This window comes from Pteropus alecto, unplaced genomic scaffold, assembly GCF_000325575.1.
Source record: "Pteropus alecto unplaced genomic scaffold, ASM32557v1 scaffold143, whole genome shotgun sequence".
NCBI classification, from domain to species: Eukaryota; Metazoa; Chordata; class Mammalia; order Chiroptera; family Pteropodidae; genus Pteropus; species Pteropus alecto.
The window spans coordinates 3428022-3436621 of NW_006434828.1; the positions used below are offsets into that span (position 1 = coordinate 3428022).

Below are 8600 nucleotides of genomic sequence, written 5' to 3' on the forward strand. Positions count from 1 at the left end.
AGAGCCCGATGCGAAACAGCAGGACGCACGCGTGAAAACCGGCGACGGGCAGCACGCCTCCGCCCAGCGCTGCCGTGGGCCCAGCCCGCACACGGCTGTCCCCACGCGCGGAGTCGGGGTGCTCGACGGCCTGGGCATCTGCTGGACTTTCAAAGTGGAAAATGAAAACAAAATTGGTTGAATTGCTAGAAAATACACAGGCAGCTTTACACCGCCACGCAGGCTGCGAATGCCCTTCACGGATGACAGAGTGCGAAGCGCGAAGGCCGCTCTGGGAGCTGCCTGGCACCCTCTCACAGGGAGCCACACACGCTCGCCCTAAGGTGCGGGGCTCACCCGAGACACGCAAACACACGTGCCGCACGAAGCCTGGGGTGAGACCGTGCGGGCAGCCAGGCTCGACACGCCCAGGTGACCCTCAGAGCTGGACACGGCGGTGCACACACACCGCGAGCGAGCCCGGTGAGAGCCAGCACCAAAGCTTCTTGTCTACGGTGTCCTGGAACAGGAAATCCTAAGACCTGCGGATAAAAGTCAAGGCCGCCTCTTGGGGTGAGGCAGGAAGAGGGACCGGGAGGGCGCGGCCGGGCGTGGGCCTGGCCGCAGGCGGCGGTGCAGACGTTGGTGCTCACCACAGTTTGAGGGCACCGGACACACGCTCGAGATCTGTACAGGCCGCAGTGTATGAATGACACCTCGTACTCTCAGAAATGACACAACTGGTGGCGTCAAAACTGTATTTGCAAAAGCAGCACAAACAAGGCTAAAATGCCAAAGGCAGACGAGAACAACCTGCTGCGCTCCTTAGGGTACAAAGGTGAACTCGACATAACGGCTGCTGTAAGTTAATGAGATCGCAACACGCAGCCCACTCCAAAGGGGAGAGAGTGAGACTCACAGACGTGGCCACAAGTAAACAGGGGGAGAGTCCCGCCTCACCTGTGATTCATGCCACCTTCTCTTATCACACGGGATCGGGTGGCAGGGAGTGTGCCGGCCCAGCTGGCCAGGCTGCAGGCAGCTCGGTTAGCCAGACCCCGGTCCGTGTCCCCTGCCCCTGCGTCCCCCTCCCAGGGGGGCTGCACAGACAGGCCCTCGGCTTCTGCACCAGCCGCTTACCAGCCCAGACCTAAGTGGGCAGATGTCTACGGCGGGTTAGGGACTCAGATATCCTCTCGGCCATGCACAGTGGGACAGTGAGCCAACAACAGAGACAAGGACGGTAACCGACACTCACTGAGGCCCCCTCAGGGCCTGACACTTATCACGGACTAAACGCCATAGCGATCCTGAGGCACGAGGCTCATGGCGACAGGCACCCGCTGACCGGAGGCTGGGCGGAGCCCTGGCCCCACCGAGGGCAGCAGATGCGCGAGAGGCCCCATCGCCAGGGCCTCGGCAGGCTTCCTGGGCCCCAAGTCCCGCGATCAGCCAGAGCAACAGGCAAATCAAGGAAAGAGGATGTCACACAGCTTAGCCCTCCCTCCAGTTAAAGATGCAACGTGTCACCTGCCACGTCTGGGCTTCTGTGAGGTTCACGTCACGTTACGCCGAGTGTTCAAGAAAAAGCACGTCAACTGTGGAAACCCCCAAGGTGAAAACGTCACTCTTCCGTCCTCTAAATAAAGCGTATACCCAGGCACACAGCACGTGTCCGAGCTCGCCAAAAAGACGCCGCTCGGCAGAACTTCAGAAGAAACTGGCAATGACGAGCGAGGAAAAGAAACACAGCCAGCAACTCACAGATGCCCGTGCGTGCGGTGGGGGTGGGGGGCCGGCCTCCCGATGACCGAGGGCCGGTGCCGGGCCGGCCCCCCACCCTCCATAGCCTTGCCCACCCGCCTGGGCTGTGGCCCCAGCTCCGGGCCCAGCCCGGCCAGTGGCCCAATGGCAGAGCTTGCAGACACAGGGCCAGGGTGGAACCTTCAGTCTCTGGCCTCCAGCTCTAGCTGGCCAGTCCGGCCATACCTGTGGTCACACACACAGCAGTGATTTACTGAGTGTGGAGTAAGCGGGCGGCACTCCTGACCACAGGGGACCCACAGCCCTGTCCACAAACACGGCTGCCTCCCTGCTTCTGCAAGGGGGCGGCGGGGGGATCCACCCGAAAACACACCACGGCCAGAGAGGAAGGTGTAGCTAGGACCCAGACCAGAGCCAGAGCAAGGAGAGACTGCGGTCCCCACGGTGACCCGGGCTGGGGGCCTGGACAGAAGACCGGGTGTCCGGGCCCTGCGTGGCCGTGCACGCTTCCCCGGGAGACACTGCCCCTGGAGGGCGGCCACCCTCCCATCCAGTGCCCTGGGCTGGGGGCAGGGGCTGGCACACCAGTCAGGCACCGGCGGGAATGGGCGCCCAGCTCAGTGCCTGCCTGTGGGGTTCGTGGACGAGTGTCACTTTCCCGTGGAGACAGAATTACATCCCAGGCAGGTGCCTTCCACACACTGGGGCAGTGGGGTCAGGGACGTCGGCAGGCGCCTTCTACGTCCTTCCTCGTCGCCTCGCCCGGCTTCCTGGGGGGCACTCGGCGGGCAGCTGGGGGCGTGCAGGGGCCAGACCGCCCAGACGTGAGCTGGCGCTGCCCACTGCCATGCCCGCAGACCGTGGGCTCCCGGATCCGCTTCGTAGCTGGGAGGACTGAGCGGGGTGACATCTGGGACACACTTAGAACAGCCTGGCACCGAGCTTCACCGACGTCATCTGAAAGATGGTGCCCAAAGAGTTCGACTTCCCTGGACGCTGGGACGTCCCCCTAGGGACGAACAGTGCCCTCCCGAGGACCCCGGGAAATGGCACGACAGGGGACGCGTTCCCAGCACTCCTGAGCCCGCGACGGGCTTCCTAGCCCCGCAGTTGGCTGCCAACAGCGCGGTTTGGCCCGGCCACGCGCCTGCTCCAGCCCTGCGAGCTCTGTCACCACGCGAGTCTGCGGGGCCGGCTCCAGGTCACTGCTAACGGGTCACAGCAGTGGTGCCTTCCCACCTTTCAGGAGGAAAGCCGCATCACAGCTCTGTGGCAAAACCGTGACGGAGCGGGGCTGCGGTGTGCCCCTCGGCGTCCCGTTCCAGACACGGCGCTCAGAGCGTGCGACCGTCACGCCCAGGCTCGCTGGGCCGTGCGCGCTGAGCCATGCCTGGATCCGCGTGGAGCCCCGCCCGAGCCCCCACGGCCAGGTCCGCGGCTCTGCAACTCCTGGGTCCGCGATCACAAGGAACACGGCCCCAGGGGGTCAGGACGCCAGCATGACAGCTGAGCGCTGGGTCTCGGAGAGAAGTGTGCTCCCCTGGGTACCACCCGCCCCCCAGGTGGCCTCTGCACGGCCCGTTCCCCGTCACCGGCTCACTACCCACGCACTGCCTAAATGGCGAGCGCGTGGAAATTCGCTCAACACAGTCTGACGGCATTTACTTTTCAGCCAGAACCCAGGACAGCGAGGTCTTCCGGTCACCATCACGGAAGCACTGGGAAGCACAGCCACGGACTCTGGGGTTGGAACCCACAGGACGAGGGAGGACAGGACCGCCCTGCAGTTTCAGTGAGAACAGCAACTGCGGATCCGGCCCCGACCCCCTCATGCCTCACGGCAACCCTGAGTGACTCCGTCCTCACACTCAGACAAAAGTCACACGCTATCAGATTCACGACAGGGAGTGACCTGTACGTTGAAGCCCATAAAACTAAAAGTGACGGGAACGCAGCAGACCTCGGCCCCCTCACATTTCAGGTCTGTCTCCTGATCTTGGGACAGAGTCCCCTACGCCCGCAGATTTGGGGAATGGAGGGTGAACTGGATGGTGAGGACGGCCTGCTTCCTCCCTCCGCTCCCCTGCCTGGCGGTGCCCCAGGCAGGCTCCCGCCGTGCTGGGACGGGGTGCAGGAACAAGTGTCACCAGTGCCGTCTGTGGAACCAAGGGCTCGGCGTCATGCTCAGTATGAGCCGGAATGGGTGCCGCGCTGAATGTGTGAAGGTCAAGTCTCCTCTACGGAGGGAGGAACCGTTGAGAAGTTATGTTTTGCAGGACGAAACCATTAGAGCGATTTAAAATAGGGTAATTTCTCTAAGGAACGACAGGAACAGATACCATTACTCTAAGCAGAGTCTAACGCTGACGCTGAGTGCCTCGGAACCAGAACTCGGATCCCTGGGGTCCGCTTCGTCCACTCAGGCGTTGGGACTGAACGTCCGCATGTTCAGGGGGAAACCCGGCCAGACGTTTCCAAGGGCACACTGAAGGACAGACACTGGGGACAGGGCCCCGACTGCCCCAGCCGAGGACGGAGACCCTCCCAGCGTCCAGCATGCGGGTACCTGCCCTGCTCACAAGGCCTCCGTGCAGGCCGAACGGGAGCTGACCGGTTGGCAGAGGCAACAGTGGTCAGGCCGCATCGGAGAACACCGGCGCCGTCACGCCAAGGCGGGCAGCTCTGCAGCTCACTCCAGGTCCCCGCGCCGGGCTCCGGGCCATGTCAGAAGTCCCTGGAGCCCGAGGCAGCCACGCCACCAGCACTTCCCGGGCGGGCACAGCAGACACCGCGCTTCAGGGCCACGGCCAACACCACCAGCACGTTGAGACGTCTTCCGGTTGTCAGTGCGTTGGATGCACAGGACGCAACGTGAAACCGTCCAGCGCCCCACGTTTCGGACTTGAGGTCTGACGTTCCCTGCTGTCTGGTCACATGGTTGAATCCCGGCTTCAAAGAGAACCAGCCGCCAGCCCACCACGAGCACCCCACCCCCAACGCGCCCCAGTCTCGACGGGCCAGACCGTTACTGACCTCCGGGGTCTGACACACGTGCCCGTTGCCCTAAAATGAAGCGAGTCCCCAGAAACGACGCACTGGGACAAAGTCCTGGAGCCCGTCCCGGGCGGGGCATGTGGTGGGGGTGGCGGGGGAGAGGCAGCCTGCTTGCTGCCCAGCTGCCCACCCGCTGCCAGGCGAAGGCCACCTCGGCCCACCTCGCCCTGCTCAGCAGGCCCTGACTACAGACGTGGGTGACCGCCACCCTCCTGGGCGCCAGAGCCAAATGCACGCCAGCTGGGCGACCGGGCTGCACTGACGGGGTCCAGCACCGCAGGGTACCAGCATGACCCGCTCCCAAGCTGAGCCAACGAGGCAGGCACGGGGTCTTCTGTACTATCCTAAGCAGGTCATGGGGTGGGTCCCAGGGAACAGGTCGGGGCTCGCCCGGCCGCAGGCCTCTCAGCCCGTGTGGGCCCCTGCCATCACCGGACAGGAGAATAGACGGATGCCACGAGCTGGCCTGGCCACCCCCTCCCCGCCCATGCCGCCCGGAACAGGCTGTGCCGGACGCGGGGCGCAAGCTGTGGGTGCTGTGGGCCCTGGGAGCGCCAGCCGCTGTGTGCAGGGCTGGACGGGACCGGGGGCCGTTTCCACGCAGATGCCCTGGACGCCATATCATGGCACAGCGGCTTGTCTCGCTCCACTCGGGGATGCTCAAGGCCCCCCTGGCAGTCCCCCGTTTTCCGGACAGGGCCGACCGTCCCCGGCCAGGACGCAGTCTGACGCAGAGGGGAGACACGGGAAGACCGCTCTCGGTGGGCAGCTGGCTGCCGGCCTCCAGGGACACGTGCTGCTTGGCACGGTTTCTGTGGGCCGTTTGGGACTAAAATGCTGTCCCTCCGCAAGGTCCTCAGAAATAGAACCATTTTCATCTTCATGTCACTGGGTTTGCCAGCAGTGATCCAAAGTCCCAGGTGTGTCATTCGTGTTCGCCCCAAAACTGGTCACTCAGAGGTCACGAAGACATCTGTGAGCAGAGAGCTGCGCAGAGCCACCTGAGCGGGCTGTGAGTGAGGGTGCTGTGGCCACGGCATGGCTGCCGGCGGGGGGGAGCGGGCGTGCGGGGCGGGGCGGCAGCGGGGGGACGGCCGGAGCCTGCCCTTCCTCTGCCTTCACCCCGCGTCCCCACGAACGTGACTGCTTCCTCCTGCAGGCGGGGCTCAGGACCGTGTCTCCTCCCCCTGCAGGGGGGTTCGGGCCCTGCCGCTCACCTCACCAGCACCTGCATCACTCCCGCTGGGGGCCCCGGGCGGCCTGATGGCGGGGCCGCGGCCGAGCTCCTCCCTCTCTCCTGCAGACCTGGGCGTCTCCCGGGAGGGCAGGGGACCGGACCGGAGGCAGCACAAGCCAGGCAGGAGGACGGCAGAGAACGACACGCAGGCCTCTTCAGCACAACGCAGGCCGTGAGCTCGCACAGCTGCCGCCTTTGGAAAAGCATAGCGGATTCCTTCTCCGCAAACCTTGGGCGGCCTACGGCCTGGGAGGCGCCATTACAGGCGGGCAGGATACCTGGTAAAGCAAGGTGCCCTTACGTGCCACGAATGCTGGCAGCAAGGGAGGGGACCTGCGTGGCAGCTGGAGTGGCCACCAATATCCCTTAGGGCAGGCGATTCCGGCAAGACCTCCCACCCGCCACACACGAACCCCAGAAACCTGGGGTGACGGCGAGGTCGACAGGTGGACACGCTGATGAGTGGTGGACGGAAAGGTCTGGGACGGTGCAGGCCTTGCTGCACGCAGCCACCAGCTTCCCCGGGGTCAGGGTTACGATGACCCAAGGGTGTGCTGCTGGCTCATTAAGGCCACGCCAGGTGACCAGACGCCAGGCAAGCTCTCTTCAGCCTCCTGGGGCAGGTAATAAAGGGAGCGTGAACGTCCCAGCGGGGCTTCCGCGGCCACAAAACCAGGTTTCCTTTCCATTTTATTCCTGTCCTTGCAAGGAAAAGAGTCACTCTCACTAAAAAGCTCGCAAAACTCTCCGACCCTGCGAACTGCACAGACCGCACGAGCAGACACGTGCACGGAGTCGCCCTGACTAGTCAAAGAGCACGCACGGCGACACGACGCCGGCATAGTTCCCGCCTCTCAGCTCCGCGACTGGAGACGTCCCTGCCGCCTGGGGAAGGGGCCAGCCCACGCTGGCCACGCCCGGGAGGGCGCACGGGCCCGTCAGCCGGGCAGCTAGGCGAGATGCTTCGCACACGCACCGCGCACGCACACGCAGTCCTCGTTCAAAGGGGCCTAACCCGAGGACACGGCCGGCCAAGTGCGCCAGACCCTGCCCCGGGGGCGGGCAGTGCGGCCCAGTTTAGGAACCAGAGCACAGCACACGAGCCCCACCGTGCGGCTCCCTCCGGCTGGCCCATGCGCCAGGCACCGCATACGGGGGCCTGTCACCACACTGCTGCCACCGCACCGTGGGGACAGGCAGCCCAGAGCTTCCAGGACCCTGGATTCAGCCCTGACTGCAGCTGCAATGGAGCCACAGTGCGGGGTGCCCCCCGATGCCAGCAGCCTGGGGGCTCCACCACCCCTGGGCATTCCCAGGGTCCCTGCCCTTGGCCCGCGCCCTGGTGCTGGCGGGGGCAGGGTCAAACACCACGCGCAGAAAGCACACTGTGCACGGTCCCGACGCACCTCCGCGGCGCAGGCGCTGCAGACGCCACGAGCTGACGAACAGCGCTGCTGAGCTGGCAGTCTGCTCATCGGGGAAGTGCCGATCAGGGCCCCAAGCTCGCTGAGTTAGCGGGGCAGCAGGTGCCCCGGAGGGAGTCTGAGGGACAGGTGTGTCCCGGCCTGCCGCGGGTCAGCCTGCCCTCCGGCCTCCCACACCTGCCCTGCTCGCTCACCAGGCCAGGCCGCTGTGGCCGCGGCTGGACCCCCTGCACGTGTCACTCTCCCTGTGCGTCCCCTTCGCAGACCCTCAGGCCAAACACAAGAGGGAAGCTTCCAGAAGCATGGGTACCACTGGCAGCTGCTCATTCCAATGACCGGCCACACTGGCCCCGGTGACCTCTGAACCCTGACCGCCGAGAGACGCCGCTGCGAGTAGGGGAGTCGCCAGCCAAGGCCCCCCCATCTGCCACGCAGGACCCCCCACTGCGCCCCAGACCGGCGTCCACAGAGGTTTAGACGGGTCACCACTCCAGCTCGCGCAGGCCGTCTCATTAGAAGCGCAACGGACTGACCAGGGGTTAGGTGAGGGGTCAAGTACTTCCATGTTCACGCTTAACCATGAGTTTACTTATCAAAACCCATCCTCGAAGTTCCCATTCTTAGAAAAGCAAGGACCAGCGGCTGCTCGCCGAGCCCTGTGAACGCTGGAGAGCCGCACGGAGCTCACCTCGGGTCACCTTCCCCTTAATCCGAGAGTTGGGACAGGTGGCGCATTACATTCTGGCAAAGGGACAGGGCTCCTGACTTGTCTCCGGCTGAGTGCTTCACGTAACTCTGTAAAGTCCACGCAGTAACCGCCGAGGAAGTCTGGGTCGGGCAGCTCCTGGGCCCAGGCATGGCCGGTGGCTGCGGTGAGGCCTGTGGCCATGTCTCTCCCTCATCTGCACCCGATGCCCGCCAGGCAGAAGGACACCGGGTGCATCTGCAAGCAGAGCCGCCTGGTGACAGGGCCTATTTTAGGGACTAGGCTGTGGGCACATAACCTCCAACACCCGAACCCTTAAATCTCTCATTAAACCCACAGTGGGAGGAGCTGTTCCAGACAAATACCCTACGTGCTGTCCACGGGGGGCACAGGAGTCCCTTCGCGAGTCGCAGAGCAGTGGTGGTGCCGGGGTGGG

At 64.5% G+C, this 8600-nt stretch overlaps 1 protein-coding gene across 1 annotated transcript in view; it reads right to left on the minus strand.

Annotated features, from left to right (window-relative positions):
- HDAC4 (histone deacetylase 4) overlaps positions 1-8600 on the minus strand; it is a 201808-nt gene that overhangs the window by 67045 nt on the left and 126163 nt on the right. The gene's annotated exons all lie outside the window — the stretch shown is intronic.